At 37.6% G+C, this 25,711-nt stretch overlaps 1 protein-coding gene and 1 pseudogene across 5 annotated transcripts in view; one reads left to right on the plus strand and one right to left on the minus strand.

Moving 5' to 3' along the window:
- The window catches only part of SLC4A4 (solute carrier family 4 member 4), a 360,563-nt gene that overhangs the window by 109,184 nt on the left and 225,668 nt on the right, over window positions 1–25,711 (plus strand). The gene's annotated exons all lie outside the window — the stretch shown is intronic.
- On the minus strand, window positions 23,916–24,432 carry LOC132692831 (dihydrofolate reductase pseudogene; annotated as a pseudogene).

Here is a 25,711-nt window from a genome sequence, read left to right on the forward strand (position 1 = left end):
GAAACAAAACAGATGAACATAGGTGGGGAAAAGAGAGGCAAACCAGGAAATAGACTCTTAACTATAGAAAACAAACTGAGGGTTACTGGAGGGGAGGTGGATGGTGGGGAGGTGCTGTTAAATGGATGATGGGTATTAAGGAGGGTACTTGTGATGTGAACTGGATGTTGTATGTATGTGATGAATTGCTAAATTCTATACCTGAAACTAATATTACACTGTATGTTAGCAAACTGGAATTTAAAAAACACTTGAAAGAAAGAGTTTTACATTTTATATTTAAGACCATGATCCATTTTGAGTTAATTTTTGTATAAGATGCGAGGTTTTGATAAAGGTTGATTTTTTGCCTGTGGATTTCCAATATATGACATATTTAAATTAAGCTGTATACTTTCTTTAAAAAGTACTTTGTGAACTGTAAACTGCCACATGAATGTTAATTATTGTTATTATTCTAAATTTGTTCAGTATAATTGAACATTAGTAATGAAGATCTCATGAGGTGTCTTAAGCTCAGGGAAGATATATAAACTTGATATACCCTTCTTTGGTGGTCAAAAGGCATATTCATTTAAGGGGTAAGGAGTGAAAAATCACAGGAGTGCTAATTTCATACTGGAGTTCTGCAAACAGCCTTGGATTGAGAGCAGCAGAGACAGAGAGCAGAGATCAATAAAGGCTAAGTTTCTACATAGCCTGGTGAAAAGCTGCATTTTGAAGGATTGAGTTTAATTATTAAGGTTGATAGTCTTTTACCTTTACATTGATGCTTAAAGAGTAGCATTTGTCAACTTTTAAAACAGCATTTTTTATGAGTCACCAAATGCACAAATATGGTCAAATGTATAGTACACTTATCAGAGATTATCTAGCTCTTTGGTTTTTTTTGTTTTGTTTTGTTTTTGTTTTTGTTTTTACACAGCAAACAGTATAGGAAAGAAAATTCAGTATTCAGTATTTCCGAAGATGAGTTTCACATCCTGGAAAATGTGTTTCCTCAGTTGGACACTGGGGCCATCTTCAGGTTAGAACATGTCAACAGGAAATAGTTCAGGTTTAGGTATGGGTAGGTTTTGTGTTTCCCAGTTTATGGAAGGGCTTCTGATTTTCATTTGAGACTTGGTTTTCATCTATCCAGCCTTGGAGGTGAGTGGTCAGTTTCATTTCATTCTTTGGCTTCATCTTCTATTTATTTGTTGTTTTCATTAGAAACTCTTAACTTTTCTGATGAAAATGTGTTCTGGGGTTTAACCTCAGTGATATCCTAATTTTCTTTCTTAGTTTAGCTATTATGTTTATTCTTATAACATCTTTTTGAAGCAAAACATGTCACACAACTAAATGTTCATAATGGGGCTATCATTTATATTTCCCAAGAAAAGTTTTATTCTGGGTTTGAATGAATTATTGAATTAGCCAAGTTAAGAGATTCATTTTTGCTCTCTGTGAGGCAGAAAAGTGGGAAGGATATGTGATCAGCCAACTGGCACCGATAAGCTTGGCTGTTGTCTAGGTCATAGGAAATTAGGCATTTGGACACAGGTGCTGAGGAAATGAATAACACTTACTATGAAGTCTGACACATTCCCAGTTTTATTTTCTGTATTTGGTGTTTGGTGCTTTGTTGTATTGCAAAAGATGGTGGAGCTTAGAATGATGCTATTTATTTCTGCTTTGAGCTAGGAATGATATTGATTATCGTGGACATAGGGAAGAGGCACATATTTGAATTTGAAGCTGTGTATTTAGTGTTGTGAGCCTGGAAATAGTGTAGTGGTGATTTTTTCCCCCCAACCAGGCTTAGCAAAGGAAATCTCTTAAAACTTCCAGAACAACCAGGTTATTGGTAAAGCGTGTTGTAGTGGTAAAAAGAACAGTGTGCTGATAAAAATGAATTAAAAAAAAAATTCTTGGCTCTGCTAATGGCTTGCTGAACATGGACATTTCCTTTAATGTCTTTGAACCTCTGGTTTTTTGTTTGTAAAACTATTTCTGTATATTTTCTAAGGTCCCTTCCTGATCTAAATTCTGTGACTCCGTGACTTTTCTCTGTGACCGCAATTATTGTTTGATTCATTCCTTCCACAGAGTATGAAGGTAACAGATATTCCTTATCAATATGGCCAGAAAACAGCCACCTTTGTGGCAAAAGGAATGTGTGGAAATGGGCCTGTGGGTCTTTAACTGAATTGCCTGTAGCTCATTCTCTTTTAAGTGTACTACATGCATTGTTGGCTCTTGGTTGGTTGTTTTCCACATCCAGGTATGCTGAAGTTCTGGAAGGCAGGCAGTCTGTCTCAAATGCATAGTTTTCAGCAGCCTGTTTTTAGGCTGGACACATGTGTTTCAATGGTGACCTTTCGTGGTGATGGTGCCCAGTCCTTCACTGTAAGACCCATAGGTAACACTAAGATTGGGAGTTTGCAGCCTTATGGGAAAGAAAGATGGTGCTGTGTTAGGCCTAAAGAGGGCAGTTTGGTTGCGCAAAACATCATATACTATACCCAAACGTAGATTTTGGTAAATGAATTTTAGATTGTTTTTCTACTTCTATCATGTTCCCTTAAACTTTTCACTTTTTGTAGTAATAGTAATCATTTTTCTGGTGTTCACAATACATTCTTATTATAAAAGATTTATCATCTGCCAAAAATAAAAGTATAACAATCAAGCTGTGCCCATCTTTTTCCCTCTTGAAAATAATTTCCATCAGATCTTATTTTCCTCTGCTTTGATTTTGGTCTCTTCTATGAACGTGGTAGTGATCTTGAGTCATGCATCTCAGGAACTTGAGGCACCTTACGGGTGTAAATCTGAGGAATGAGCAGAAGGGAAGAGAGAGAAATGCTAAGATGAGGTAGGAAGACAGTAGATTGGTTATTCATAAAATGCTTCTTTGGGAGTAGAGGAATGCAGATTTGTTGTTTATGGTAAAATTTAGCTCAAATGGCATCTGCACGATTGTGAGGTCTGGTTCACAGCAGAGACAAGTCTCTGTTGCTCTGTCAGAATGTTTGCAGGTGACTTTGTTGCTCATACCTTAACGTGCTTTTTGTCTCCTGGTGTCTTCCCCATGGACCATTGCTTGAAAAGTGACTCTTCTAGTACATATGGATGAAAAGTATCTATTTATGTCCCATCCCATTTCACTTTTTGATTTTTTGATTAGGAATCACAATTTTTGTTACTATTAGCAGAAAGAATAAAACAAGAGGCCATTGTTTACCCTTGTAATCCAGGATCAAAATTGTAAGACTGTGTGTGACTTTGAAGCTTCCTCGCTCTTTAGTAACATAATTGTGATGATAACATCCAAGATAGATGTTTTAATTTCCTTTTCTTATTTTCCCTCCCCCTTCTTTTTCTACATTCCTTTCCTATCTATCCCCTCTATCTTCCTCCCTCCTTCCCTCCTTATATCACATCCTCCTTTCCTTCCTTCCTTCCTTCCTTCCTTCCTTCCTTCCTTCCTTCCTGTATTTGAATGCTTGCAAGAAAACAGGCAACAACACTTTGCTTTGCTGCATCTTGTGATCTCCAGATTCATCAACATCTATCAAGTGCCTGTTATATTCTTGGCTCTATGCTAGGCTCATTCCTATGCATTGTCTCATTGGATCCTTAGCAGTCCTGTGAGAAAGCAGTTTCATCCCTATTCCATCGATGAGGAAACTTTGGCCTGATTCATAGAGGTGGTATGTGACAAAGCCTGAATCTGAAATTAGGTCTTCTGGATCCTTCCTCTGCTGGGTAGGAACTCTGTTTCAGTTTGGAACTGCTTTTAGAAAAAGAGCCACACCTTAATATGGAAGCAAGGCAGCTGTGAATAAATGAGTACAACATGAAACTAGATTCTGGTTCCAGATTCCCCAGTTACTGAGTTGAACTTGGGCATATTTTTTAAGCTTGTAGTTTATTTGTTTGTTTGTTTATGTTTATTTTTTTGAAAGCGAGAGAGAGAAAGAGTGGGGGAGGGGCAGAGAGAGAGGGAGACACAGAATCTGAAGCAAGTTCCTGCCTCTGAGTTGTCAGCACAGAGCCCGATGTCGGGCTCGAGCCCACAAACCTTGAGATCATGACCTGAGCTGAAGTTGGACACCTAACTGACTGAGCCACCCAGGTGCCCCTAAGTTTGTACTTTAGAATCCCTACTCTTTAAATAGGGATAATAAAAAGGGTTCCTAGAAGAATGTTAATCTATAGGTGTCTCTGTTCACTGTGGAATCTTACTTTTGTTTATACTTTTAATTTTGTGGAACACTTGGAACTCCTTAGTTGGAGAGGTATTCCAACAGAGTTGCTTTATAACACAGCATTTCAGAGGAGTTTTATTATCTAAATGGACTGTTAACAAATGTGCTGAATTGCTGAACAAAATCTGATTATTAGTCAATGGGCCAATCAATACATATTGATTGAATACCTACTATGTGACTGACAGATTATATTTATTATCTCATTTAATCCTTATATCATTCCTGTAAGTTCGGTATCAACCTCGCAGATGATAAAAATGAGGCTTATGAAGTTATGGAGAGTAGAATGGTGGTTATTAGGGACTGGGAGGTGGGGGACATGAGGAGATGTTGGTCAAAGGGTACAAACTTCCAGTTATAAGAGGATGAATAAATTCTGGGGATCTGATGTACAGCAGGGTGACTATAGTTAATAATACTGTATTATATACTTGAAAGTTTCTAAAAGAGTAAATCTTAAATGTTCTCACCACACACACACAAACACGTGTACACACACATACACACACACACACACGGTAATTATGTGAGGTGATAGAGGTGTTAACTAACCTAATTGTGATAATTATTTCACAGTGTATACTGGTATTAAATGATCGTATTTTACACTTTGAACTTAACACAATCTTATATGTTAATTCTATCTAATAAAGCCAGAAAAAAAAATGAGTCTCAGAAATGTTAAATACTTTCCTCACGGTCACATTCTAGTTAAAGGTGGAGCTGATATTTGGATCTTTGAGAGCACAAAAATAGTACAGTGGTTACTAATATGGGATTTAGAGTCAGATTTAAGTCTCAGTGTGTCTCTTACTACCTGTGTAACCTTGGCCAAGTGACTTGACCTCTCTGAAACTTCAATTTTAGAATGGGCTTCTTCAGCGGACTCTCCTGAAAATGAAATTGCAGGTATGCATGCCTTGGGCATGGTCTGACAACAGAAATTGAGGTATGCAGTGGCCCCTGCTTATAATGATTTACTATGTTAAATGAGAGATGAAGCATAAAGATGAAATGTGAACAAAATTTTATGTTTCATAATATATGATAAAATGTTAAGTCCTGCAGTTTTAGCAAAAGAGGAGACTAGTGTCTTGCACATAGTATATTCGAACTTTTGACTAGGTAGGGCTGGGATATACAGACTGTTTTCTCATCTTTGCCGCAAGTGTACTGTGAGTCGTAGAGCAAGTTATTTCACTTCTGCATTCCTCCCTCTGTATTTCAATTGTTCATTTATCAAACGTCTGTTGAGAGATAGCAGTGTGCCAAGGCATACTGCACTAGAATCTAGGTATGGGACAAGGAACTGAGGCTTGCTCCCTGTTCACAGAAAGTTCCATGGAACTTACAACCAACTGGAAGAAGAGGCAGACATATCAAGACTTCATTATCCTGCAGTGTGAAAAGCGATGTAATAGTGCTTGAGAGACATACACAAAGTCCTATGGGTACTTACAGAAGACGCTGATTAAATCTCTTTGGAGTCAGGGAGAGGTTTATGAAAGAGATGGCAATGGAAAAGCAGTAAAGATGAGAAGGGACCATGTGTTATTCATCTTTGTATTAGTATTTCCCAAAGCGTGGAGTGTGGCGCGTACCATGTGGTGGGCCCTCAGTAGTGAATTGGATGCTCAGTTGCAAGCCTGGCTTGTTCTGAAGATCCATTCCTTCCAGTGTTTCTGTCAAACACAGTTCAGGCCTGTAATTACCTTAGCGTCGGTGCACCAGGGTGGTTAAAAGCAGATGCCCTGAAGTCAGACTTCCCGGTTTCAGTTCCTATCTCTGCCACCTATTGACCATTTGACCTTGGACGGGTTACTTCTCATTGCAGTTTCCTCATCTATAAAATCTAGATGATTATGGTACCTAGAATTATTACATGGAAAAAAATTAAATGCAAAGAACTTAGAAAGAATACTACATTTAAGGAAGAGTAATCACTTATTAGATATTAGCAATTTTTATTTTTCATTTACATATATATTTGTCCTGAGTTTATTTATCAATAATGCTGCCTCACAGATACTTCTGTTAAATGCAAAAATAGTATTTTCCTGTGTATTTTCTGACTGACAGAGGACAAAAAGAGAAGGTGACTTATTTTAAGAAACAGGTTGCGTATTCATGGCCTGTTCTTGCTTTAAAGCACTGATCATAAGTTTCTGGTTAATGCTACAAGGAACTCACATGTATTTTGCTAATCACAAATCATGCTTCTTGGCGGCCCCTTTTACTGTTAAAATGACCTCCAGGTTCGGATTTTTCTTCGCTCTTTATTAATGGTTAACAAACTGCTTAATGCACAGCAGGAAAGCCAAGTAAGCCTGAAGCGTTTAGAAAATGGCATGTGAATTAGTTGTAAACTGTTTCAGTAAACATTAAATGGGTGGCAATTACTTAAAGTGATTGCCTAAGTTTCATTAAAGTATTTAAGAGAAAAATATGTGCTTAATGCTGCTTTAATTATAAGGAAATCATTAGGGTAGCTTCCATCTAGGGTTTTACCAAACCAGCTTAATTCTTAACCTCATTGAGGACTTCTAAAAAGACAGATTCCTGAGTCACCCCTCTTCCCTCAGATCTACTTGGGAACCTGGTAATCTGTATTTTTAATTACCTCAGATGAATCTGATGATCAAGACTGGAGATCACAACTCAGATGTTGTCTAGCTAAAAGCCTGCTTTAAATATCGCCTTCGAGAATCTGAAAAATCACTTAAAGATACTTCAGTGTAACTGATTATCAAGGGTTAACGGTGGTGAATGTAGAATGAAAGTAGCTAAGAAAATGGAAGTCTGAGTTTTGGGTTGCCTTCCTAAACCATCACCATCAGAAGTAATACCGTCGTATACTAGGCTGTAGCAGGAAATGCTATATACCTAGGTTTGCCACAATTTTTTAGGAAAGCAAAGAGTATAGATGAAAATAAGGTAATCTGATCAGATGTTGTCTAATAAGTGAAAGCAGTGCATTTGTGAACAGATTTGCAAAAGAAATGCTGAGTATGCTTTTGAGGGAAGGTAACCTTACCACAGATGTAAGGAGATGAACGGCGGGAAGCTACATTCTCAAGGTGTGTGCGGCCAAGAAAACAAAGATACTGAGCTGCCAAGAGCAGTCAACTTGAGTAGGTTTTATGACTACTAATCACAACTTTAAAAATGTCTTCATTGTGGTAAGAACTGCTGAATACCCTCCCTCCTTCACTTCATCGACTATGACATTGCTCTAAACAGCTTTCTATAATACACATCTGGTCTTGCCACTTCCTGCTTGAGGCTTTCAACACTTCCCTATTGGTACTATAGGATAAAGTCTAAATGCCTTATCAAAGCATATAGGGCCATTCACAATTTATCTCATACCTATTTTTATAGTCTCCTCTCTCTTCTCATGCTTTGTGTTCCAGCCACATTGAACTGTAGACTCTCAGAGTGCTTTAAGGAAGAAAACAACATTATAGCCCCTATAACATCTGTTATAGCCCCTAGCATAGTGCCTAGTAGGGGCTCAGTACACAGTAGGTGCTTAGTAAGTGTTTTTGAGATGAATGAATAAATCAAAAGCACTTAACACAATTACTATAATTATCTGTTTACATGCGGGTTTTTCCATTCCGGGATATGAGCCCACGCAGAGCACTCTAGTGCGTGCACATCATAGATACCTATTACAAATTTGTGAATGAACCAATAGCCTGATAGGATCACAGACTGCAGGTACTTTGCATATTCTTAGTCAACCCTTAGTTATGCTACTGAAGGGAGAATGGATAAGCCAAATATATTGAATAATAATGGGTTTGATTTTTTTGGAATTTATAAAATTATCAAGCCAAACAATGACTATCTAAATCTTGAGAGACTGGAAATTTGGCTGACTTTTTAGGTTCCTCCCTTTCCCAAGGAATTCTTTGCTTTTCTCTGTATTCTGTATTCAGTAGCATCAAACTTAAGACTCGTGTAAATACCATAGATTTAGGCAGAGCTGGCCTGTCGCAAATCACCGTTAATAGTTCACACGTCACCAAGGCCGAGAAGTTGAGCTGTTTAAGGACTTTGGCTTGATCCGGGTTTCCTGGGAAAACAAAAATAGATAAGAGATATTGAATGTCATTATGTTACTTTATCATGATTAGTTTGGTTATGACTATGGTTTGTCAGTTAGGTCATTGTCACGTGTCGAGCCATTGCAGAGCTGACTGCCGGCAATGACTTAGACCTTTAATAGAGGCGGAGAAGACTTCCTTCTCAGACTGGGCGCCAGGTGCTCCCCGGGTTGGGTGGTGTGAAGTGCAGGATAAACATGTGATATTTACCTGAAACATCACTGTTGCTTGGATTTTTGCAAAGAAATATTTTTATAATAAAACCAACAGAAGTATTATTTTTAAATGTGAAATCCATGAGAGTCTTTAAAGGTTAAAGACAGCATGGAGACTTACACAGACATTTTGAGGCTGGGGGGATGTCTCAGCTCTCCCCTCTGGTTAAAGTTTTGAAGAACACGCCCATTAGACTAAAGGTTGGTTTGTATCTTGAAAGATTTAATGACCGTAGCATAGGCATTTTAAACTTCAGGAATACATTTGATGACAAAGTCCTTGAAAGTCTTAATTTTTTTTTTTTTTTTTTTAATTTTTTTTTTTCAACGTTTTTTATTTATTTTTGGGACAGAGAGAGACAGACAGAGCATGAACGGGGGAGGGGCAGAGAGAGGGAGACACAGAATCGGAAACAGGCTCCAGGCTCTGAGCCATCAGCCCAGAGCCCGACGCGGGGCTCGAACTCACGGACCGCGAGATCGTGACCTGCCTGAAGTCGGACGCTTAACCGACTGCGCCACCCAGGCGCCCCGAAAGTCTTAATTTTTGACTTCATCATTGAGGACTCTGAAGTTCTCTCTCACCTGCTTCTTGAGCATAAAAGGCAGAAGTACAGTCTGTAGCTTTACTTTGTTGCATGAGAAACTAGTTTGGAACCAAAGCTTTGGAGAGAGATGCTTTCCTGTTTTTGACAACAAGTCAAATCATGAACTGCTTTATTTAGAGCCAGTTGGAGGTAGCATACTGCTGGCAATTCCAGAGCATTTAAAAAATAAAAGTTACGGTTATTAATTTTTGAAGCCACAAAAGCATGAATCAACGTTATAGCAGTGTCGGTATCTCAGTAGGAACTGGTTTCAGCTGAACTGTGGCAACAAAATAAATGTTTGCAGATTGTTTTGACAGAATGTCATCTACTGGGCTTCATTCAATTTATTCTCCAACAGCCTTACTTCTGAAACAGAGTGGCTGCACTTGAAGTAGAGAAGAAAATCCTCCCTCTGAACCTTTCTGGACCTTAGCAAATAACTCTGCAAGCATTTGTAATGTAGATCTGCAAATGTTTTCAATAGGAACCAAATATGTTGCTAAGAGATGTGCCTATAAACATCTGTTTGACATATTTTACCATGGCAGAGATTAGGGAAATGGACCCATAAAGCAAAGTGGTCAGCTGGTCACCATGGTGGTATAGACCATTTTAAAACACAAGTCACATGTGTTTTTAAAGCTCTCTAAACAGGGCTGTAAAGTGGAAAGGTATTTTTTCAGCTAATGTCCTGAATTATTCTAAGCATTTATTGACCCTTGACAGTCTTAAAATTGTTATGTTCCTTAGCCAGTTTTTATGAGATACTTTTTTTTTAACTTCTAAGATTTTTTGAGGTTGTGTGTATGCACTGTTAGTTGATTTTATTCTTATTTTTCAGTGTACACCCATCATTCAAACTTAGGCCCATGCAAACCCTAGGGTAGTTTTATTCCTGGAATGAATGTTTTTCTTCAAAAAATTTTTTTTTTACATTTATTTATTTTTGATAGAATGAGACAGAGCACAAGCAGGGTAGGGGCAGAGAGAGAGGGAGACACAGAATCGGAAGCAGGCTCCAGGCTCTGAGCTGTCAGCACAGAGTCCGATGCAGGGCTTGAACTCGCAAAATGCGAGATCACGACCTGATCTGAAGTCGGACATTTAACCAACTGAGCCACCCAGGCGCCCCCATGAATGTTGTTTTTTTTTTTTTTTTTTAAATATGTCTTGAAAGTTGTTTGATGAGCTCGAAGAAAATACTTTTCCAAAGCAGTTGCCACAAAACTCATTTTACACAAAACTCTGCTTGTGTTTGTCTGCAGTTCATCTGACTCTTAAACAGATCTGTAACTTCCAAAGTTAAAACTGACAAGTTTATAGGCAAAGTTGTTTGAGCTCTGGAATGGATTTAGACAGCTCTTAAAGCCATTTAGAATCAGAGGAAAATAAATTAAAAGAAATAGAATGGATGGCTTGTTGAAAAGTAAAGGAATAATAGCTCCATCCCAAGCTTAATGTAGGAACATTTTAACACTCATTGGAAGGCATTTGGTAATATAGAGTGCTTGGTGGGGTGCCTGGGTGGCTCAGTCGGTTAAGCGTAGGACTTCAGCTCAGGTCATGATCTTGCGGTTAGTGAGTTCGAGCCCCGCGTCGGGCTCTGTGCTGACAGGTCAGAGCCTGGAGTCTGCTTCCGATTCTGTGTCTCCTTCTCTCTCTGCCCACGCTCTGTCTCTTAATAAGAAATAAACATTAAACATATATATGCATATATATATATATATATATATATATATATATATATATATATATATAGTGCTTGGTTACTTTACAGAAAAGAAAAATAAAGGTTGTTATCAAGATTTTAACATCACTCACTTTCAAGGAGTTCAAATGACCAGATATGTTTTTGAGATATGGAGCATGGGCTGTGAAGGGTGCCCTGTGTTTTAAAATACAGTAGAAATAGAATTTGAAGGGGGGAGGCATGCTATAGTAAAAAGAGTGTGGACTTTAGGGTCAGCCAAATCTATACCTACATTTTAAGTCTAGATCCCCCAATTACTATATTTGTACTTTGAGTAATATATGTAACTTCCTAGAATGTATTTCATTTGAATATAGACATAATAATCCTTAGGTTGTAGGAGTATATGGAGTGTATAGGAGTGTATAGAAAGTGTTTGTTTTCTTTCTTTCTTTCTTTCTTTGCTTCTTTTTTTCTTTGCTTCCTTCTTTCTTTGCTTGCTTCTTTCTTTTCTTTTCTTTCTTTCTTTCTTTCTTTCTTTCTTTCTTTCTTTCTTTCTTTCTTATTGAGGGAGAAAGAGAGAGCATGAGTGAGGGAGAGGGTGAGAGAGAGAGAGAGAGAGAGAGAGAGAGAGAGAATCTTAAGTGTCAGCGTGGAGCGCTACTTGGTGGTTGATCCCATGAGCCTGGGATTATGGCCTGAGCCTAAATCAAGAGTTGGACACTCAAATGACTGAACCACCCAGGCGCCCCTAGAAGTATTTCTTAGAAGAGATAATATATGTTCCCAGTAGGTGCTATTTACTGATGGATGTCCTCATTAAGTAGTATTTCCGATCAAGTGCCCTAACTAATGCAAATATTACAGTTTAAACTGCTTGGCCACAAAAAATAGAAAGCAAGCTGAAGACTTCTCAGTAAACCCCATATTAGTAACTAACTTTTGAAGAAACTTGCAAGTGGCGGTCAGTTGACAGAATAATGAAATACTGTGATAATGGATGATAGCAGTTTAAGCTTTGGAAGAAAAGTCTGCAGGGGGTTGTGCAGCCCAGTTTGCTTATATGTGATTATATCCCAAATAAGATTGTAAGCCAAGCGATTGTTCTCAAAGTCTTTGATCATTGAAAATAGGACAAGATTCAGGATAGAAAAGAAACTCATTTATGAAGTGAACTTGATTTCAGCATGTGAAAGGACACATTTTTTTTGACTCAACTCAGCACATTCTAATTTCAGAGGCAAATTAACCCATTGTTATTCATGGTGAGACATACCATACAAACATTTCAGAAATATATTGATTGTAGTTGATGTTTCTGAAGTGAAACCTTGGACATAGCCATCTATATGACTCAGATGAACCACTCTGTAGGAGAATATTTAATGTCTAAAGAATCCAATTTTTAATGTTCAGGCCTATTTTTTTTTAAGTTTATTTATTTATTTTGAGAGAGAGAGAACACGAGCAGGGTGGGGAGCAGAGAGAGAGAAGGAGAGTGAAAGAATCCCAATCAGGCTCCTCCCTGTCAGGGCAGAGCCTGACTTGGGGCTCGAACTCACAAACCATGAGATCATGACTTGAGAGGAGATCAAGAGTTGGATGCTTAACCAACTGAGCCACCCCATTGCCTTGGACCTATTTTATATTAGTGGCCAGGAAAAAAATAATTAGGAATTGAGTTTTAGAATTCTTTTTAGGGTATTTATTTAGCTGAGATTACAAATAACTATTTGGTGGCATTTTTGGGTGTGATTTAAAGTAGGATTAGATGAATATAACATTATAAGAACTGGGCATTGGCCAGTTTTCTTTTTCGTTTTCTTTTTTGAGTATACAAGGCAGAAGTTCAGAGTTTATTTAATAACTATAATTTATTTTTATGTAAACCAACAATGGAATCTGTAAAAATATTTGGGTTCTTATTTTGAAAAATTAAGACTCTTTTTAGAAGCATGGTTAAGGACTGATTTACACATTTTATTTTAACATGAATTTTGTTCTACTGTAATAGAGAATCACACTTCCTAAAATCTGTCTTAGGCAAGAGTAGACACTGGGTGAGCATATTTTAGGGTGTAACAGTCTTAATGTGTATGTATTTTGCATGCAGCTCAGAGATAACCAATATTGTTAAATATTTATTGAGTATCTCTTGGGTTGCTGATTGTGTATTTGTTTTGAAGACATACTATTGAAGAGACAAAGTAAATGATTGTCAGTATGACTTGTGCTCTATATAAATTTCTCACATTCATCATAGTAAGTCACCCTTGTACTTAGCTTAGTTCTTTTCACTGCATGTTCTTTTTATCTGTGAACCATCATGCATACCTTTCCCTTTCTGTCTTTGGAAATCCCCGTCCTTATTCACATGCTTTTTTCTTCTTTCAGTGAAGTCTCAGCTTTTTTTGTTTTTAATTTTATGTTTGTTATTTTACAGAGAATGAGACAGAGCGTTGAGTGGGGGAGGGGCAGAGAGAGAGAGGGAGACGCAGAATCTGAAGCAGGCTCCAGGCTCTGAGTTGTTAGCACAGAGCCTGACATGGGACTCGACCTCATGGACCTTGAGATAATGATCTGAGCTGAGCTGAAGTCGGATGCTTAATTGACTGAGCCACCCAGGTGCCCCAACAACTACCAGGTCTCAGCTTTTTAATCATCTTAAATGCTTCGTGCTTACTCCCATCTTTGGAGTTGGTTATGTGCCTTTACCAACTTTAGGTCACTGTCACTGAGGTTTATTTTTGTTCCATAGTTGATAATAAATTCATTGAAAAAGGAAGAGTAAACATGTCCATTCATTTTACAGCTCCTTTATGTGGCCAGTGTCTAAATACTCCTAGTTAGTACTTTGACTAAATCTTTGACTAAATAATAGGGGAAACAAAGGGTAAGACTATTGCTAAGGATTATCCCTCCAAAAATGCCAAATTCAGCTTTTTCAATCTTTGCATTTGAAAATTTGTTGTTCTGTTTCTCAAAGGAAAGATGAGATCAAAAGTGACGGAATGAATAGTACATTAGCAGATCATTTAATATAATGGCACTGTCTTGTATTTCCGAGTATTTTTGTAAAGCAGAAGAGCAAAATTCAGTTCCACTATCCATGGATGTGTCTTGTAATCTCTTCAGTCTTCCGGTTGTTATTATTTGTCAGCCAGATGGGAAAGCTGTCAGAGGGTAAAGGGGGATTTGATCAGATGGAATTCGAGCTGAGCACAGAATCTAGGTCTTACAATTCTGATTCTAGAATTGAATCACTCATGATGAAACATGACTCCATCCATGATTACTGTTTATTTAGGGTCATGTTGTCTCAAGAAGTAAATTCCTGTGATATCACTAGACAGGAGAGCATGTACAGAACCCCATCTGATCAATGAATGCTCCCTAAGCTATAAAGATCCATTTCCCCTGAAGTTTTGAGAACCAGCTGCTACAGACACTTTACTGATCACTTGAGGGAATTTTGCCAACATATCAGCAAGGCTTAGAGGGTCTTTAGAATCTTATTGATAAGAATCCTTCCTAAAATTTATTGAGAACACTTCCCCATCATGCCCCCAAACAACAGTACTTCTTAAGTTCATTTTCACATTATTAGACAACTTTAGTATTTATATTTAATATTTGCCTTGACCTTTAGATCCTACTGACTTGGTAACTTGACCATGATTCTTCCTTCTGGTCCCTTTAGGTTTGCTGTTTATATTTGGTGGCTTTGGCATGTGTACTTTGGCTTTCTCTTATGGATTTTGGCTTTTCTTGCCTTGCAGGCCCTGAGTACCTTCTATTGCCTTACTAGAAGTTTCCTGTCTCATTCTTCATAACCAAATCCCAGTGATCCCCGTTTGCTAGCAGCTTTTTCCCACATAAGGAAGGCAGCAGAGGGATTTGGACAGTTTTCAGATGAATGTCTAATCTCTGCTTTAGAAGGATACTAAAGCATTTTATAAGCAGAGTTCTAGGAAAGACAGATTTCAGCTTATATAGTTCTTAAAGAGTGTGATAAATTGACAAATGTTATTTCTAAACCAGATTAAACTAATTTGTGATTGATCTAAAGAAAGAGTTGTCTGGGAAGGCAAAGGAACTCTTAAGTTTTATGATTGATATTTAATTAATTGGAAATTCTACACCCAGTTAAGGAATAGCTATACCTTACACAGTCCACCATAAGCTTTAGAAGTGACAAAGTTCTTTGCCTGTCCTTTCTGAACAGGAAGCTGTTAATAATGAATCTCTTTTGAAGTGGCTCTCATTTACTTCCCTGATGAACTGAGGTTATCTTTAGATGACTCAAAGTGTTATGCACAGGTTTTTTTTTTTTTTAATAAAGGATAAAGAAATGTTGGATGGGAAAATTATAGTAAAACTTCAACTATAAATCGCATTGAAGAGGGTGATTCCCTTACTTTTATTGATATTACTCTGTGAAGTACGGAGATTGTTCATAGCACACCTTCAGAGGAAATCAGAGATCCTAACCAGCCCACATACACACCCTGATCTGTGTTGGTCATCAGCTTTGTGTGGTTTAGCTATATGGGTAGTTGAAAAGGAAGTTCACTGATCTAACAAATGATGTTCCTCTATTCTAAAATACAGTTCTAGAAACTAATCTGATTCCATTTTATTATTTACTGAAAATGGATTTAACAAATGCCTGTTGATATTTTGGAAAAGTACTTAATGAAATAGCATGAAAACTTAGTTGTTTATGTTCATTAGGCTCTTGTTATTCCTGTGCCATTTTTGAAGTAGTTCAACTCAAGTTTTACAAGTAGGCTTCTAGATTCTGGTGTAGTTTTGAGGTCATTGCTGGCTAATGGACGTATGTGTTGCTGGTTGGCTTTCCTAATGCAGTCTTTCGGGCAGATAAAACAAGGTAAATGAAGAATTATGTTGTCTGAGAACACTAAAACTATAAATGTCAAGTGGATAGTGTTGGGGGACCTGTTAAATAATTTTTTTCTTCACTGAGAATGTAATTAAGAGAGATTGGGGCTCACTGCCACTAATTTTGGATCCTCAGCCCAGAGCAGACTTGTATAAGGCAGAAATGCTCATTGGAGAATCTTATTGACATTTCTGTATTATGTTCAGAGTTCTGTCAGAATCCTTAGACCATTGATATATCTATGAGAAATGTGACCATTTTTTCTTTAGAAAGAACCAGGGCCTATGTAAGGTTTCCTTGATTGCTGCATTCCCCTCTCTCCCCTTTTAAAATGGGATTTTATTTTGAATCACATTTTCTCAATATTGCTATCCAGGAAAGATGGGTAGAATTTTTTGGCAATGTAGGGGTGAAGTCAGAAATTCTGAAGATTCTTTAAAGCTTGGTGCCTTTATCCTTTTATGCATTTTGAAAGACAGTCTGCAGGAGGGGAGGATGTCTTCTTGGCTTGTGGAGGCCTCTAATGGCAGCATTAGCGTGGTGGTTGTGACACTAATTTTGGAACAATAAATTTAGCTACTTTGTATAGAAAGTAGCTGCACTTGAGCAAATGTGTAGAGTTTATTTTGGGAATCTTGAAGATTTCCTAATGTTGATGAAAATTGAGTCTGACTTTAGAAACCTCAGGGTATAAATTGTGCTGATAATTGTTCTGAGTTGAACCTGGAGAAACTGCTGATGTGTTCACTCTTAAGTGGAGTGATTCATCATGTAAACCTTATCGTGGACAGTTCTGGCAGAGCAAAGAGAAGTGGAGGAGTAGGGAGTAAGAAATTAAAGGAAAATGGAGATGAGAGCTGTGACATGCATTAGGAACTTTTAGGAAGAGGTTATTGGGTGGCCATATTCTTTACCATCTTAATTAATGGGTGAGTTACTATGTACAGAAAGCATCTTACCTTCCCGTGCCACCTGCGTGAAGCCCCTCTCCTCATCCGCATTCTTCTGTGTCCATGGGATTATTTTTAGATAAGTATGGCTGCTAGCTTTCAGAACCATGGCCAGTCCTGTTACATAGTTCAGAATTGGCTGTTGGAATCTGTAGGCCGCAATAAAGGCATTGCTGGCACGTTGTGTTTGTTTTGGACATTTAAGAAAGATAATCAAGATTCTGCAGTTTCAAGTATGGTAGAGAAGTGTTTGGCTCTAATTTGACATGACTGTCCTCAAGTTAGCAATTAAAGATACCTTAATTGGTTTATTTGCCTTATAATAATGACATTAATGTTAATTTTAGAAAATTTGTTAATTACACAGAAGCAAAATGAGTAAAACAAGAATCCTCTATAATCCCATCATCTAGGGATAATAATTGTTGACATTTGGTGTATATTGTTCTGGTGTTTTTTTTCTGTATGCACTATATAAAACAGTAAGCCTTTGGGTTGAGAGTGCTAGAAACCCAATTATAACCGGGATAGACAGGCAAGAATTTATTAAGAATTTATTGATTGACTGAAAGAAAGTCTGGGTATAGCCAGGTCTTTGGGGAAAATGATTTGATCTGAACAAAAGACTAGAAAAAAAGCTAAACACAAGAGCCAGAAGTTCATTTTTATTCAGATCCATAAGGCATTAGGTAACTTGTAATTTTAATACCTTGGTTGGTAAACGTGGGTAGATGCACGTGGTCATAGGAATTCCTCTTCCTTACTTGAGTACATCCTTTTCTCTTCTTCTGGAAATTTCCTGATATATGGTGGGTGTCAAAAGATAATTTAGGACTCAAGCAGGGGCAGAACAACATCCTGAACTCTGTACTGACTTACCAAATCCTTATCGTCTTGTCTGTCATGGTATTTCATCTAGAGTTCTTGGTCACCTGCCTTTTTTTTTTTTTTTAACCACTGTGTTGCTTTGGTGCCTCAGGGATCACATCCTGGGGGACTTTGGGAACTGAATTCCTTGGCAGGGTATTGACATTGCCACACTGGTGCCCTGGCGACAGTGTCTTTAATGTGGTACCTTTCCAGGTGCTTTTGCAGACAGAGGACATCAACGGTGGGGCGGGAGCCAAAAGTAGTATGTGTGAAATATCCCTTGCAGACCCAACAAATACTTGGCAGGTGGATTTATTAGTGGGCATGCATTCTTGTAATATGCAGCTGGGGCAGAGTCAATGAAATTGGTTTCTCTGAGCCTGTCTTCCCCCAAAAGGCTCATGAATACCATGCAAACTTGGCTTAAATGAAATAAGGAAAATGATATTGTGGAAAAGATATTGTGGAAAGAAACACCCAGAAACAAGTCAAAAAGTTGAGTTTCACCATTAGTTAGTTTAGTTATTATATTAATCCATGACAGCTGCCATAATAAAATGCCACAGACTGGATGGCTTAAACAATAGGAACTTATTTCTCACACTTCTAGAGGCTGAAAGTACAAGATCAAGGTGCTAGGTGATTTGGTTCCCTGATGAAGTACCTGGCTTGTGGGTGGCAGCCTTATCACTGTGTCCTCACAGGGTAGAAAAAGGAAGCAAGGTCTCTGGTATCTCTTCGTATAAGAGCACTAATCCCATCATGAGGGCTCCACCCTCATAACCTCCTCTAAACCTAGTTACCTCCCAAAGCCCCATTTCCAAATTCTATCATAATGGGGGTTAGGATTTCAGTCCATAAATTTTGGGGGACACAATTCGGTCCATAACAGTTACTTGGTTTAGGTCACTTTTGAGGCTGCCAAAACCCCAAAATGACTGATTTGAATTTTATGTTTTTCTGGTAGAGATTCTTGAAATATTGAAATAATATTAATAATATAATTAATATAATTGGAATAATTAATAAAAGACTTGGCAGACCAAAAAGTCTGGAATTTCATACATAAAATTTATTTGACTGCTAAGACCATCACTGAGACTAATTCTTTGTAAATGGCTTAGCACTACATTTAACACTACTGACAGGGAGCCTAGTTCTCATTTTTTCCAACCCACTCTGTTGGCAGAAATTATAAAGGAGGAAGACAGGATAAGTTGGGGGATGTATGGGCTACCACCTTTTTGTCCTAAAGAATTTTGGGTATCTTATATTTATGACTTGGGTCGTGATAACATTTTGTAATGTAAACTCTAGGTAAGTTATTTTTCTCAATATTTTGAAAAAGAAAGGCTAAGGACACAGCTGTTTTCCAAAAATGTCTCAGCAAACTCTAGTTCTTAATCGCCTTTTGCTAGCTGAAATGGAACTTACTCTGCTTCTAAATCACATAGTTTGGTAGCGTTCTGAAATCCAGGCTCCTCGCACCATTGACTTTCTATAGCTGAATAATAATGTCATGGCACATTAAGGATAATTGTGATAATTGACAGTTTTTCATGTGTGGGAGTTTATTAATACATGGATACCTAAGTATTTAAAAAAATTATTCATCTCAATAAATGCTATTTGGCTGTTTCAATTTCTTAGCTAATTTGAAACAGAAAAAGTAACCATCTAATTTACCTGTCTAGAGCCTGCCAGCATGTAAATCAATAGTCATTTTCTGGATTTATTGGGGTGGAGGTATGTGAAGGCATGGAGAAAGTCTAGATGCCTTGTATAGATCACTCCAAGAAAACCTGGATTCTATAAAAACAGGTTCTTCAATGCAATTAATTTGAAGATGCTAATATGTGGATGGCTTATATGAATTAGTTCCACTCTGACCTGTTAAAATGGAATCACAGACATATATATCAGGACACTTTTGGTTGCAAGTGACCAAAAAAAATGGTCTTAGATTACTCTAAGGTAAAAGGGAGTTGTCCTGTAAGATTGAAAAGTACCTGTCTTTAGGCATGGCTGAATCTAGGTGCTTAAATAATGGCACCAGTAACCTGTCTCTGCCTTGGTTCTGAGTTCTTCCATGTTTATTTTATTCTCAGGCAGACTCTTCCCTTAGAGTTGCAAGATGGTCATCCCCACTCAAAGTGTTTATTGCCGTTATAGGCACCTTAGCATAAAGTGAAAATTTATTTCCTGGAAATTCCAACAAAAGGCTGCCACTTATTTACTCTGATTGTCCTGGATTAGGTAAAGTGTCCAGTCAAAAATTAATTGCTGTGGCTAAGATTTGTGACATTCTCATTCTCCAGACCTGGGTCACAGGGAGTGATTCATCCTCATTGAACTTCTAAGTATAAAAATGGTTTTTCAAAGGCAAGTGGGATGCTGTTATCAGAAAAAGAGATTAGGGGTACTGAATGGGCAAAAGTAACCGATAGCCACTACAATGCATGTGTGTATTTTAAAGATTTATTTATATATGTAGCTTTAGTTAGCGATTTCTCAGTTCTTACAGTTAGGGATGTGAAATTGAAGTTTGAGAATTTTATATATACATTTAAGTGTATTTTTAGATTATTACTATGATCTAATAATTAGATAAATTGTGGAAGTTTTAGCAGCGTGGTGTTGACCTACAAACTTTTAACTCTGAATGGACAGAAATATAATATGATAATTATGTAAGCCAGTTGGTGATAGCACATTGATAACTCAAAGAGATAAAAATTAATTTCTTTTTATTACTTTGGTTTGAGAGCTAAGACTTTACCAGATGGTGAATTTTGCCAAGGAGAAAATACAAAATCAATAGGTCTTCATTTAACCCGCAGAAGGGAATTTGCATGTAAACTTGTCATGCTCAGTATGAATTGTTCATTATCATCATTATTTCTATTAAAAAAATTTTTTTTGGTAGCCTGTAGGGTGGCCACAGTGGGATGTTTTCCAGACCAAAAACAAAAGGGCACATTCACAAACTGCCTTTTGGTGGATAATGAACCAAATGTTCAGTTAATTTACTTTAGGACTATTTCATATGCCATTATGATTTCTGCCTCTTCTGAAATTCAGTATATTTACTATCTGTACTGTTCATGTAGCACTTTTTTAAAAAAATGAGATCATCTTTTAGAGAATAGTGGCTAAAAAGTGGGCTTGGAAATAACACAGGCAGGGTTGAGGTTATATCACTTACTAGTTGTGTGATCTTGGGGAAGTCCCTTAGTCTCTTAAATACTCAGTTTCCCTGCCTGTAATATGAGTAATACAAGATACTGATAACAGCAGATAATTCATATTTTTGTATAAAATAAAAGAGATAATAACTGAAGGACACTTAACACAGTGCCTGGTACAATTTAACCATTCAAAAATGTTAGTAACTGCATATTACATTCTTTTTTTTTTTTAATTTTTTTAATTTTTTTAAATGTTTACTTATTTTTGAGACAGAGAGAGACAGACCATGAACGGGGGAGGAGCAGAGAGAGAGAGGGAGACACAGAATCCGAAGCAGGCTCCAGGCTCTGAGCTGTCAGCACAGAGCCCGACGTGAGGCTCGAACTCACGGACCATGAGATCGTGACCTGAGCCGAAGTCAGACGCTTAACTGACTGAGCCACCCAGGGGCCCCTGCATATTACATTCTTAATGATAGCATTTTCCCCATCGTTCCCCAAGGTTAGGGACCTTATCTCAAAAATATTTTGTATACTCTGAACAAATAACGTAGTGTCTCATACACTAAAAATTAATAAATATTAAGTTATCAAATGAGAATGTAAAACTATATTTTAATTATTGCTAAGCCTCAGGGAAGCAGAGGAAAGGAGCAAAGAAAGAAAGTGTTTTTTTTTTTTTGTCAGAAACTGGGGCAGAATATATATTGTTTATTCTTCCATTCATTTTCTTATTCATATATCCATTCTCTCTCTCTCTCTCTCTCTCTCTCTCTCTCTCTTTTTTTTTTTTTTTGTATAACTTGACTGTGCACAAGGTGGGCACCAAGAATAGCTTAGGTGAGTGAAGAAGCAGGTGGTTGGCTTGGTAGAGGTGCAAAGACCAAGTACAGCAATGGATAACACACAAAGTGGTGGATAGTAAATATCTTAATAGAAGTGCAGATTAAATGTTGTGGTCCCTCAGGGTAGGAAGAGATTACATCTACCAGAGGAAAATAGCTTGGTCGAAGTGTTCATTCTTTTATTTGCAGCTTACTCAGTAGGAAACGGTGACTGTATTTTGGTCCCTGTGCAAGCTACTGCAAAGATGGATTAAGGGGAGGGTAGAAGAAGGACAGCTTCTAAAACTGAGGTATTTTCCATGTCAGAGCTCTTAATGGAGGCTTCCTTTTGCAGATGGTTACGTCTTCATGTACTTGAAAATGTCCAGGGTTTATTCATCCATATCTAACTCATTAATATTTCAAGTGATGATTAAGTACGTGGAACTGTGTTGGTCTTTAAGGAAAGTACATAGACAAAACTCTGTCTTCCAGGAGCTTGGTGATTAGTTTTGAGAGAGGTCACATCAACAAAAGTTTGGTAATAATGGCCAGGATATATATTTGTTGGTGCCCAAATGATAATTCAGGCAAAGTGTTGTTATGGTTTGAATAAAGGAGAGATTCATGTTTCTGTGAATGGTTAATGTAAGTTATTAGAAAAGATAGAATTTTCAGCTGGGCCTTGGAAATTGAGTCAGAGTTAGATAGAGAGGAGAGAAAAGACTATAAATAGGCAGGAAAAATGAAAAAAAAGATCTGAAGATGAGCAGGTATATTCTTTTCTTCCTTCCTTCCTTCCTTCCTTCCTTCCTTCCTTCCTTCCTTCCATTGTTTCTTTACTGATCAACAGCTGGGCTGCTTCCAAGCTAAAAAAAAAAAAATGGTGCCACAAATACTCTTGGGTCCATCTCTTTGTTCAAGATTAATTTCTAGAAGCAGAAGCTCTGGCTCCAAACCCAGAATATTTTGATTTTTAATTGATATTGCTAACTTACACTCTAAAAAGTTTATGTAAGTTTACAAGGAAGAAAAGGCTATTTCTTTGGGTATCTAACAATTAAAGTCTTTGCTAACATGATGGATAAAACATGTTTTAATTTTAATTTGATAATTTTGTGAAGTTTAGTTTCTAATTACTAATTTTGGTTGCTAGCATTATCCATTTTCACTTCATTATGCCTTTGAATTTTTAATTTTAGCCATATGTCTGTTATTATTCTTTTTTTGTGAAGAGAAGCCTGTTCTGTATTGCAGTGTCTCATGGAATCTCACCCAAGATCAGAAACAGAGTTTTTAGATATCTCAGACCTTATCTTTTAACCTTCAAAGGATGGTCTCCTACCTGCTTCTTCACTATCCATATGGATTATACTGGAGTTCTCAACTCACTGATTTCCTATTTGAGCGAACAGAACTTTTTTTCAGAAGTGTGATATACATAGAGTAATTCATGTCCCTACTTTGATCTAATTTTCTGTTAATATCTGAGTTCTAGCTCTTCTATGTATAATTTATTTTAGACTTTTTCACAGATCTGTCTTGCTCCTATCTTTAAAGGTCGTGGTTTCAACCCATGCTATCTGGGGATTCTCCCACTTTGGTGTCTTGGTAGATGTGCTACCCCTAGGCAGGTGCTCATCCTTGATGAGTATTCAGACTGATAATGAAAAAAGTTCCACAAATGGTATTTGGCATAATCTAGTTAAGATTAATCTTAATTATAGTCTAGTTAAGATTAAGATTAATAAATAAAACACATTGCTTAGAAATAATTATCCAGTTAAAGATGATGTTGTGTATATATATAATGGAGTGTTACTCGGCAATCAAAAAGAATGAAATCTTGCCATTTGTAATTACATGGATGGAAAGAGAGGGTATTATGCTAAGCGAAATTAGTCAGAGAAAGGCAAATATCATATGACTTCACTCATATGAGGACTTTAAGATACAAAACAGATGAACATAGGGGAAGGGAAGCAAAAGTAATGTAAAGACAGGGAGGGGGACAAAACATGAGACTCTAAAATATGGAGAACAAACAGAGGGTTGCTGGAGGGGTTGTGGGAGGGGGGATGGGCTAAATGGGTAAGGGGCACTAAGGAATCTACTCCTGAAATCATTGTTGCACTGTATGCTAACTGACTTGGATGTAAATTAAAAAATAAACAAATTAAAAAAGATTAAGGGGAAAAAAAGAAATAATTACCCATTGTTCTAAAGTCAACCAAAGTCTTTTTTTCCTAATATTAAAATATATAATTAGAGGGGAGAGGGAGCAACTTGAAGTAAATCAGAAAACACATTCACATTAATTGTTATCTTTATACACTTCAAATTTATACATAACACTTTTTTCCTCCTGGACACCAGAAAGAACACCTGGGTATTCTGGGAGAAGTTTACATTTCTCCAAATCAATTTATGGAAAAAATGTGTTGCTTTCAAATTCCTGCATGATTCTTGTTACAGCTAGTCTAGGATGGCCTGGCTTGTTCATAGTTTCCTTATAAGCAGAACTGCCTCCCACTGTCCAAACCACGTCCACTTCTTTGTTAATTCTGATTGCTTAATACGTTTTAAGTCATCATCCAGACTTTTGGCTAGAAAATGAGCTCCTTGTGAAGGTTCCTTGAGTTCTCTACTTAGAACTGGATTAATTCTGTCCTTTAAAGGTCAGCTCTTCTAGGGAAGAGAGAGTCATGTCTTCCTACCCATAATCACAAAATTCTGTTTACCTTCTGCTGAGGTTGTGGTCCTTCTCCGGAAATTCTTAAATTCATTCCTGAACGGGGCCAGGGTAGGTTTCTGTTCTTGCCGTTGCCCATCTTCTGGGACACAGGTTAGCAGATGAACTGTGACAGTAGCAATAAACACCTCTGAGCTTGCTTGTGACACTGGGACTCCTGGCTGAGCTTGGTGCAAAACTGAGCAGGTATGTTCTTCTGTCACCAGACACTTCTGGGGTGTTGTAGGAGACTGGTTGGACACACAGATTGGACCCAAAGTGACATGAAAGGCAAACTGAGAGTTGACTGTTTAGCCAGGCAGGGTGAAGTGTCCTCTCATACATCATCTTTGATTGATAGACAGTGGCTGCTCTGAGGCCAAGTTCAGGCTCAGCAATCATTTGGTTGTGATGATGTGTACGTGATGTGTGCTGTGGGTGCTGGCGGTGGGAGTGGGTATTTTTGGTTTTTTTTGAAAAAAAAAATCCAAAACACATTCTAACCAGAGGGCAGAATAAAAAAAGAAGAAAAAAAAAAATCAAGGCAGATTAGAGGCATTAACTTGGCTTTGATCTACAGGCCTTCTGTTCTGACAAAGGTGATTGGATTAATTTGACAGTTTTTCTTTCTCTCCCTTATTTCCTGTCTCCCTGTCACTCTCTTTCATTTTTCTCCAGGTTCTCTTTTGTGATGAAACTAGGTTAGTTATTACTTAGAATCATAATCTATTCATCTGTAATGCAGGTTGGTTTTCTGATGTTTTCTCCCCTCCCGTATTAAAGTGAGACTAAAAAGGTTTATTTTCCCCTGTTCTTTTATTGGCTGTTTCCCAGAAAGGTACACCTTTATGTTCTCATTACCAAAGCTACTAAATTCACTGAAGTAACATGTGCAGAACTTTTGGCCTTTTTCTTTCCTACCTTATATATTTTCAACATATAGGGGCTCTTAGGGCCAATATCTGTGAGTACTTTCTTTCTTAGAAGCTAGTCAGGTTTTGCTGGTAAGGGCTGGCAATTTTTAAACTAATTTAAACCTTGTATTTTAGCCTCTATAATGATCATCACCATCCTGTTTTTCAGGTGGGGAACTTGAGACACAGAAAGGGTAATTAACTTGTCTCAGGTCATACAGCATAAAAGTAGCAGAGTTTGGATCCAAACCTAGGTAGTTTGGTTCCAGAGTCTATATGCTTAATCTCAATGCTATGTCTTCTATTTAGCTCATTTCCCTATTTGATTAAAAGTTATGGGGAGGGGCGCCTGGGTGGCTCAGTCGGTTGAGCGTCCAACTTCAGCTCAGGTCACAATCTCACGGTCTGTGAGTCCGTGAGTTCGAGCCCCGCGTCGGGCTCTGGGCTGATGGCTCAGAGCCTGGA

Source organism: Panthera onca, chromosome B1 (assembly GCF_046562875.1).
Source record: "Panthera onca isolate mPanOnc1 chromosome B1, mPanOnc1 haplotype 2, whole genome shotgun sequence".
NCBI classification, from domain to species: Eukaryota; Metazoa; Chordata; class Mammalia; order Carnivora; family Felidae; genus Panthera; species Panthera onca.